Raw genomic sequence first — 9,278 nt, 5'->3', positions numbered from 1 at the left:
TTGTAACTAAACTTATTTATTACTTGCACGGAAAGGGTTTATAGTTTTATTCTTGAATTTTTTTGTTTGTTTTGTTTTTTCTTTGCTCGCGTTTTCTTTGTTGTGGTTGTTCAGTTTTTCCTTTCCTTGATTCTATCATGGCATATCATTTTCTAATCAATGGGCAGTTGTGACAAAGTAACATGTACATTCGGAAATAAAACATGTTAACTTGATGTGATGTGTAACAAGATAAAATTAAGACTCACCTCCAACTGTCTTATTGACTAGCATAAAATGGATGCTTGCATTTCCTTGCTCATGTGTGATTTTCAATGTCCAGTTACCTTCTGGAATCCGTAATTTTTTATCACCAAAGCCCACAGTTAAGTTGAAATTCGGGACCTTTCCGCTTAGTTCACAGATTAATTCCAGACTGTTAGGATGTAACGACGCCGATTCTATCTTACATGTAATACTGTTATTTGTGTAGGATTTCAGTCGAAATGTAAGACCTTCGTTTATAACTTTTGTCAGGTCTGAAACTGAAGTAACCGTATCTGAGAAAAGACGTAGACCTGGAAAGGAGACACGAATTTCGATTATTACATTGGTGTCTATCTTAGTGATTTTTGTAAAACTATCATCACTGGTTGGAATCACAACATCTCATCAGTCTAAACATTTTGGTCACCGCATACAGCTGAACATTTTCTTCATCAGTACATTTAAGCTAATTGAAAAACTCACATTTGAAAAGAATAGCTACAGATCTGTTTAGTTCGGAGCCCGGCGCCTCACACCTGACGGTTGGCCACACGTCTTCACATTTGTAAACACCTAAGGACAGAGTTAGAGGACCTTCTTCACGGCAGATGGATTGTTCATGTCCAGTGTCACTTAGATGGCAAACGTTGAGAGGAGGAGGGCTTCCACTGGTAAATTAACAGGAGATGTTAACCTCCCGGTTCTCGTCAAAAAGGTGTTTTTTGTTTATTTCATCTCCATTCACATACATTCCAGTGATTTTCGAAGGGTCTGTTGGAAGAACAGATTTTAAATAAAGTACTTGAAGCAATCATAAGTTATGATCAAATGTAAATATTTTTAATGGCTTTTTTTATTGTAATGTATTAAACTATTGCCAAAAAAACTTACATGTGACCTGTAAAGTGGTTTGTTTTAAAACAACTGGAGTTGCGTTTTGTTGAAAGAATGTCCACAGGATATCACTGTACTCGCTCTTAATGAGCAGTGACAAACGCATTGTAGAGTTGTCGGCTTCACAAATGAAATCATTAATTAAGTTTTTACAAACAGGACCTTGACCAGAGACCCATCGGCACCTACACGCAGCGTGAGCAGGCAGAGTGCCATTTTCACACAACTTTATTTCAATTCGAAAATCAGAGACTCCAGAAGTCTGTGTCATCACCGAGGTCAGTGGCAGGCTGAAATTGGTGTAAGTGTTTTCTGCGTGGATACTGACATCGTAAGAAGTTAGAGTTTGATCTCCCTGTGGACCTGTGGATAGTTAAAATATAACAATAACAAAAACAATGACGACGACGACGATGATGATGATGGTGGTGGTGGTGGTGGTGGTGGTGGTGGTGGTGGTGGTGGTGGTGGTGAAACGTTTATCTACTAAAATGATACGGAGATCTGTCACATTTTACCCAGTGAATCAAAGGGATATCACTCCAATATGTACAATGGCATTAAGCAACAAACAAATCTATCGTCTAATTAACATGAAGAAATTAGCAAAACAACCCTCATATTATTGTGAAATGTGTTAGGATGCAAGATAGCATAGCAATAGGACAATAAAAATTCTGTTTGAATCCTATGAATCAAAACTAAAACTATTTGTTTTTCAGAATGGATCTCACAGGGATATTTTTCTTTTCCCTTAACACACAGAGAAAGCATCAACCAGAGACCACCAACAGACTGACAGACACATGTGTCTAAGGATCATGGACATGTAAACACGTGCGTCCAAGGAATTCATTATGGGAACCGAGAGGTTTGACTATGGGGCACAGAACTCTTAGATCATACGTCAGACACTGATCAACAGAATAAACATTGGTTCTCGAAAACAAGTGGATAGACTTCTTCATGGCATGATTGCTACTGCTTATCAAAGTTATTAGTCAAACGTGTCAATCAGTCTATATATATAGACACCCTAATAGCAAATATAGAGAAAGGGATTGTACTTGTCTTTCTTGTGTCCCTTGGATCAAAAGACAATTATCATTTGCTACATTTCGAACTAGTGTTATTATTCCATAAATAAGCTGTGTACAATGGATGGACACTGGGTCCATTTGTGCTACGTTCACATTTTAGTAAACTTTATATTAGAAAAGAAGTTACTGGAAATGTTGTATTATCTTTTTAGTAGGAACAAAGACCTCCAAAATCAACGATTTTTATACAAGAAGTTTGAATATTTAAACGAGTTTTAAAGATAACATAATGAGAGTCAATCCTTAGTTTATTATTTTACTATCATAGTGAATTACAAACATTTAAAAACTCACACTTTACTATGCTGCTTGCCTTACTATCATGAAGAGCTAATAAAAGCATCATCCAGCAAACTGCGTTGTTTCTTTCCATTCTCTACACTGGCAATTGTTTCTGTGAAACAGAGTCGAAGGAAGTGGTTGCCTTGGTAATTAAGTATCTTACTGGCTGAAGTGCATCCACCAGGAAATTCTGTTCTCTTTAACCAGCCTGAAGCCTTGTCCTGTCGACTGTAGTTTTCCATCCAAAGTTTAAAGTGTGACCCCTTAGTCAACAGTCAGACACACGAACCTGCAAGCTGTGGGTAAAACTGGAAAGCCCATTCAAAATCAGCTTTATGCTAATTGCCAGCTGTCAGGTTCAAACCCCAAAACACGGTCAAATAATGCTATGTGCATTTCACCACTCTCACATTCACTCAGTTTCGTGTCCGGAAGTTAGAACTAATATCTTCCTTATTTTCCGAGATCACATACAGGATATAAAATCAACAATACTCTTATAATAAAGCAAAAAAATCGCTAAGAATAACATAGTCTATTATGAGCAATAAACCTAGTTTTAGTAGCTCAACTATTTCATTATTTCTAGCAGTTAATTTTCTGATGTAAACATCCTTTTAGTGGTAAAATTTGAATCAAACGAAAGAATAACATAATACTACATCCGGACTCGAACAAGATGGGAAATATTGTTATAGTAAAGCGGATTAGTGGATTAATAAATGTAGCCACGCTGATATGCAGTGCTCGTAGGGATACTAGACTTTAGCTAGTCTATCTATATTAATACCATCATAAGATTGTAGTAGTTTTAGTAGACTCATTGTTTTCCTCATTTCTTCACATATTTTAGCGACAGGCGAGGTGATGACATCGAGAGAGAAAATAATGTACAACATGTGTACGACATTTATTAAGTATTCAATAATCGCTCTTTCACCGGAAATAGTGCAGGTATTCGTTACCTATAATTTTGAAAAACTGCATCGAACTGTCTAGATATATCAAACAGTATTACACTTTAATTATGACATTTTGTGACTGTGTTTTTAAACCAATTGTATTTTTTATTATTTCACTATTATACATAATGGAAGATTGTTTAATTATCTGTATCGAAAGCTTGTCCTTTTTATTAGTTTGCAAAAACATCGTGTTTATACTGAAAGCTTGACTAAAGTAGACTATTCATTATGTTTGTCTTTGAAGGATTTTGTGAAGTTTAAAATACACAAGGAAATATTTTACTGACATGTCAAGGGTTGTCTGACCCATGTTCTGTCTGATATTATCATCCCGCGTGTTTCCCTACAGCTTTTGTTCCGATCGACTTAGGGATGAGCGACAGCTGATTTCGCCCGAAACTCGCGGATCAAACTCGATATTAAAAATTGTATTATTTCCTGTCTTTGTAATCAGTCAATCTTTGTTTATTGACCAAGCCCTTATATGTTTTGTTCAAAAGATCGTGAAACATTTATTTAGTATAGGGAAAGCTGGAACAGTTGTTATGTAGTCCTCAGATTCTTTTTCTTTGTCTTCGTCATTAATCGTAAGATATCGAGTTTTTTTCTAAAATTGGCATGCCTGGCAACAATGTTTACATTTAAATCTGTGTGTTTAGTAAAATGTAACGGAGAACTAGTGAGCGAATGATTTTAAATAACAGAAACGTTGTTAAGCACAAAGTCAAACTTTCATGTTGTCATTTTGCTTTTCGTTATGTAAGATGTCAAAAAAAAAACTAATGAAAGGAATACTATTTAGAGAAAAACCCAGAAAATGACTTTGTAAGTGTCTTCCATTAACCTCATCATTGCTATTATCGTCTATACTCAGAACAAAGCATGCTTTCAATCGAATAAAATTTGGAAAAATGGTAGATGGAAACTCATTATCTCTCTCCTTAGCACTGTAAAAAGAATTATATATCCTATTAGTATTAATGTTTGTACTTAATGTTTCCGCTGGTGGGTCCAGGTCTTTGGGATGCCAGCAGACCGAATAACACATAAAATATACCATATGTTGATGAGTATTCATATACAAAGCGAATGAACATGGGTATCTCATGTCTTCTTTTTTGTTACAATGTCGGGTATGGCGATTGCAGTAGTGTCAATTGTGAACACACTAGTACGTTTCACAGTTCACTACATTTGAAAAGAGAGCACAGAAATAAAAAAAATACAGATGAATGGGGAAGAAAGTCTCATAATATTATGATTAAGGGATGACTGTATTCTTCTTCTTTGTTTTATATTAATTTAGAGACGCATTATTTCCACTGGGACATATATATGCGTAAATAGAGACACATTTATATTATGTTTAAAATAGGTTTTCCTGATTATATCAAATTGGTATAAACTACAGTAAATGTTGACTATAGCGTTAAAACTTATTTAATTTTCTGAGAAAGATTGCATGGTCACACACCTGCCTATATAAAGTTCCAACTTTATCTAATACGTGCAATACCTTTCGCTGCTTACCTTTTAAAATGAATGTTCAAGATATTCTCGAAATTCTCAATAGAAAGAACAATATCCCAGTAAATGTTTATAAATAGAAGCAGCTGATAGGCTTGAAAAATATTTGTAAATACGACCTAGAAGAGCCTTTGTGGTGAGTGCATCAACAATTACGCAGTACCAGAATCAATCCTCTACAATTAATCTTGCATCCAATAAAACATATTCCTCACTATACAGATAATAAAAACATACTCGCTCAATCGTTAAATAATTAACACGTTTAATGTATTCTACACAAATAAACTTGTCGATCTATAAGCATCAATTCACATCGCGTCATCTCTGCGCGTGCACACACACACACAAACACAAACAAGCATACACGCATATAAAAACATAGCATGCACGCATACGAACCCAAGCGTACACAATCTGTGAATATTAAATCATTCACATCAGTGGGTTCGTGCAACTCTCACACAGAATGACTCAGTTATATGTTTGTGGTTAAATATAAATATACCATGTAGTCATTTGAAGGCTTAGGCCCTTTCATCACAAGTTGCAGCAGTTGGGTGGGGGAGGGGGACAATAACATTCGTCCTTGACCTAAATCACGAGGTTCGAGGACAAATGTAGTCAACAACATGAAAAACAAAGCAAGAAAACAATGTTCCTTAAGAACATATAGAGATGATAATAATGTTTGTTCCTACAGCTCAGTGTTGTAGATAAAGTTAGGAACACCGCGCTTTGCACGCACAATCTCACTCATCTGCTTATGTACAGAGAATGAAATACTAGTGTTGTTGTTTTGGTGGATGTGTTCTTATTTATACACCAAGATGTTGACGAGTCACTGTGAATGTTATTCGCGATGTTAAGGAAAACCTTAAGCGATGGTTATGCTTCTTCATTAAGCATCCCAATTAACTGATATATGCAGATCAAACAAAGCTATTACTTTGTTCGTTTTCTTATTTGTTACATTTGTTTGCTTCAAAATTTTATATTTTTATAGTTACATAAGTAATACAGGCTGAGAGGTTGTGAAGTGTTTATTTATATGTATCTAAACATAAGAAGTGAAAAGTTTACTAGTGTTTTAAATCAATTTCATAAACATTCTGTTTTACACACACACACGATGAAAATAACAATTATTTCTAATAATTTCTATGGTTTAAAAAAAGATCTTACTGCCAATTATTTATTTTCAAATAATTCATAATACTATTAATACTAATACTTGATTATTTAATTCTTTATACAGTTTGAGTATATCATGATGTATGTGCTATTGCTTTCTTTTTTTGTTATTGTATTGTGCACTGCTTGGATTTCCCTTGAAATGGACCATCTTCGGCAGCAAAGAGCTACACAAAATTTAACTTTATTACTTTTATTATTATTATTGTAATCCTTATAATGTTGCAATCAGAAAGAGAGATAACTAAGTCAAGCGCTCTTGCAATTTTAATCCCAGTAACCTTCCCTTTTTAAGTCATTGGAGGAAGACTTGTGTGGTGTTTTTCATCATCTACCCATGAACAATCTGCCAGGATCTCTATAAAATGAAATTCAGATGGAGCATTAATAATAATAGAATTTATATAGCAAATTTCCCCCACAGTGTTTTTCATCTTTAGCTTTGGTGAGGAAAGGCTGTCTTTCTAAAGTATTGCTGGGCTGGATTTTCAAGAAAGTTTAAAAGGTTTATTTACTTTTCGATTTCATTTTTATGAACTTACTTCTCGGATGTGCTCAGTATGTATAATTGCTTCTTAGACATGAAAAAGTCAACATCAACTTTTTGTAAGCCAAATGAATCTTTTAAAGATAAATAAGCGCATAAAACTTGATGTTTTCTTGCAGAATTTATGTAAACGAAATCGGCTCTATGATATTTAAGCAGCTCAAACCTCACTATATGAATGTTGTCAGTCCATGCTACTTATGATTACGTGGAAATGTCCGACAGTACCAAAGGGAAAACTATCTCTACCTTTTCAATATAGTTAGCTTGTTTCCCTAAGTATTTTTTATCAGTTCATCGGATGTCATAAATTTACCATAAATCTGAACTTGCCTAACCATAAAACCTTTATATAACTGAATTTAAAAAATAATCTAATCTAGCTTTAGTTATTGATATAGATGTTTGCTAACATGTATATATGTTGCATATTAAGTCCATTTCTTAATGACTCGGACGCGGAGAATATTTATCAGCTGACAGGCACACAGGAAATACAAAACAAATTTATTTGTAAAATACACAAAGACCACGAAGTTTACTGAGTGCATAAGTATTAGTTGAAATTCAAATCTGAGTCAATTTCTATGGTTCGAAAGTATAGTGAAACAAAAGGGAAACATAACACGAGGTTAATTTGTAGCTAAGAATCTGCTGGTTTATAAGGAGGGGGAGGGCGAAGCTGATGATCACATACTGCTTATCAAAACAGCTTCATTGCCTTGAGACGGACTAGATTCTAGTGAGGGGGAAAATCTGTAGCAACTATAATTAATTATAATATATATAATTATTTATTATATTAATTAATATATTAATTATATATGAAGGATAAAAGATTGTCCTCCTCTCGAATGGGATACAACTTTTAAAGATAATAATTATATTCATTATAATTTCCTTTATCATTAGTTATTTTCCCCCCAAAAAAAACCCCCGTAATATATTTTCTATTACTATTATAAAGCAGTAGAAAATTCCTTCATAACTCATGATTAATTATTTCATAACACAGGCAGAAATTATTCATTAATAGTAAAAACAAAATTTTGCATTTTATTGATCATACCGTTTTAATAGTTCTGTTTTGTAAGTATGTAATATATTATTATAATGAAAGCAATAACCGATTATAAAAATTAATAACCATAAACAATTTACTTTTGTTATATTAATTTTACTAGTTATGATTGCACAATAGTTTATTATTCCTTCTAATTATAGTAGCTAAGGAATAAAATGCTCAGCAATATCTTTGTCTTGTTTTTCTGTGATAAAACAAAGGGAGGGTAGTGAGTGTGGCGTGGGCAATAGTTATTAACCCTGCCTTCGTGTTCCCCGTCGCTTGAATTTCCGTGGCTGGTTGTTGTTGCTGTCACTGCTGCTGTCGCCGCTGATGGGGTTGCTGCTGTTACTGGAGCTTTTGAGGAGTCGTCTGCTCATGATAAATACGGGTACGAGGACCGCCACCCACAGGGCAGCCGCGTGTCACAGTAAGTAAATAAACAGTAAGAGTTTTTTCTTTGTAACGAGGTAGAAACGGGGGAGGAGGACGGTCTAGTCCCAACTCCCAATCCATTTTTGGCATGCTCCAGTGCGAAGAAAGTGAAAGTTTTGTTTCTTTAGTCCTTGACCTAGGTAAATTAATAATAATTAATAATAAATAATTAATAAATTAATAATAATAATTAATTGGAATGTGCATCACTGTTTTAAGGCTCATTTAACTTTGTATTAAGCCATTTGTGTGCATTGGTATATTATATTGTTTCTAAATAATTATTTGTGCTAACTTGGGCTGAGACGTCCCAAACTGAAGTAATCTTGAGTTATTACTTTTTTAAAAGGAAAGAATGCAAATGTCTGCTCAGAGTGTGTGAAAATAAGGAAAGAATTAAGTCTCAGAATTTACTCTTTTACTAAAACTTTAAAGTTTTAGTTGCTTACTGATTGATAGAATCCTGTTAACTCCTAGAAAACCAGTAAGTCATTTTCAGGGTTAAAGGTTATACCTGACTTGACACAATCAGACACTGAGTTTTGATGAGTCTGAAAATCTTTTTGTATATCCCTCATACAGATTAAACATTTATATTAGACAAATCCTCTGTGATTTATATCAATGTGAGGAGTGCTAGTTGTTAATTGTGCTTGTTAAGAAAGAATTCACACAACTTATTTGCCAAATAAATGGTATTACCAACTATTTGCTTTTGTCAGAAATAATTTTAAGATTAGAATTAAGAACTGACGTCCCATACTCCAAAATGCAGCTCAGATTAAATATATTCGTTCTTTTTGAAGACTATGAAAATTAAATGATAAGTGCATTTGACTTCCAGGAAAATATTGAGTGTCTGAAGTCATTATTTTCTTTCTCTTATTAGAAAGATCAAACACGTACTTTTAACATTTGTGTCTAAGAATGAAAATATCTACACAATCTACACAGAAATTCTGATGTCTTCATCCCCTCGCTTTACTCACTAAGTGGCATGTGTAATGTTATCGTTCAGATGTAGC

Source organism: Pomacea canaliculata, linkage group LG7, assembly GCF_003073045.1.
Source record: "Pomacea canaliculata isolate SZHN2017 linkage group LG7, ASM307304v1, whole genome shotgun sequence".
Taxonomy (NCBI): Eukaryota; Metazoa; Mollusca; class Gastropoda; order Architaenioglossa; family Ampullariidae; genus Pomacea; species Pomacea canaliculata.
This window is presented reverse-complemented; position numbering follows the sequence as displayed.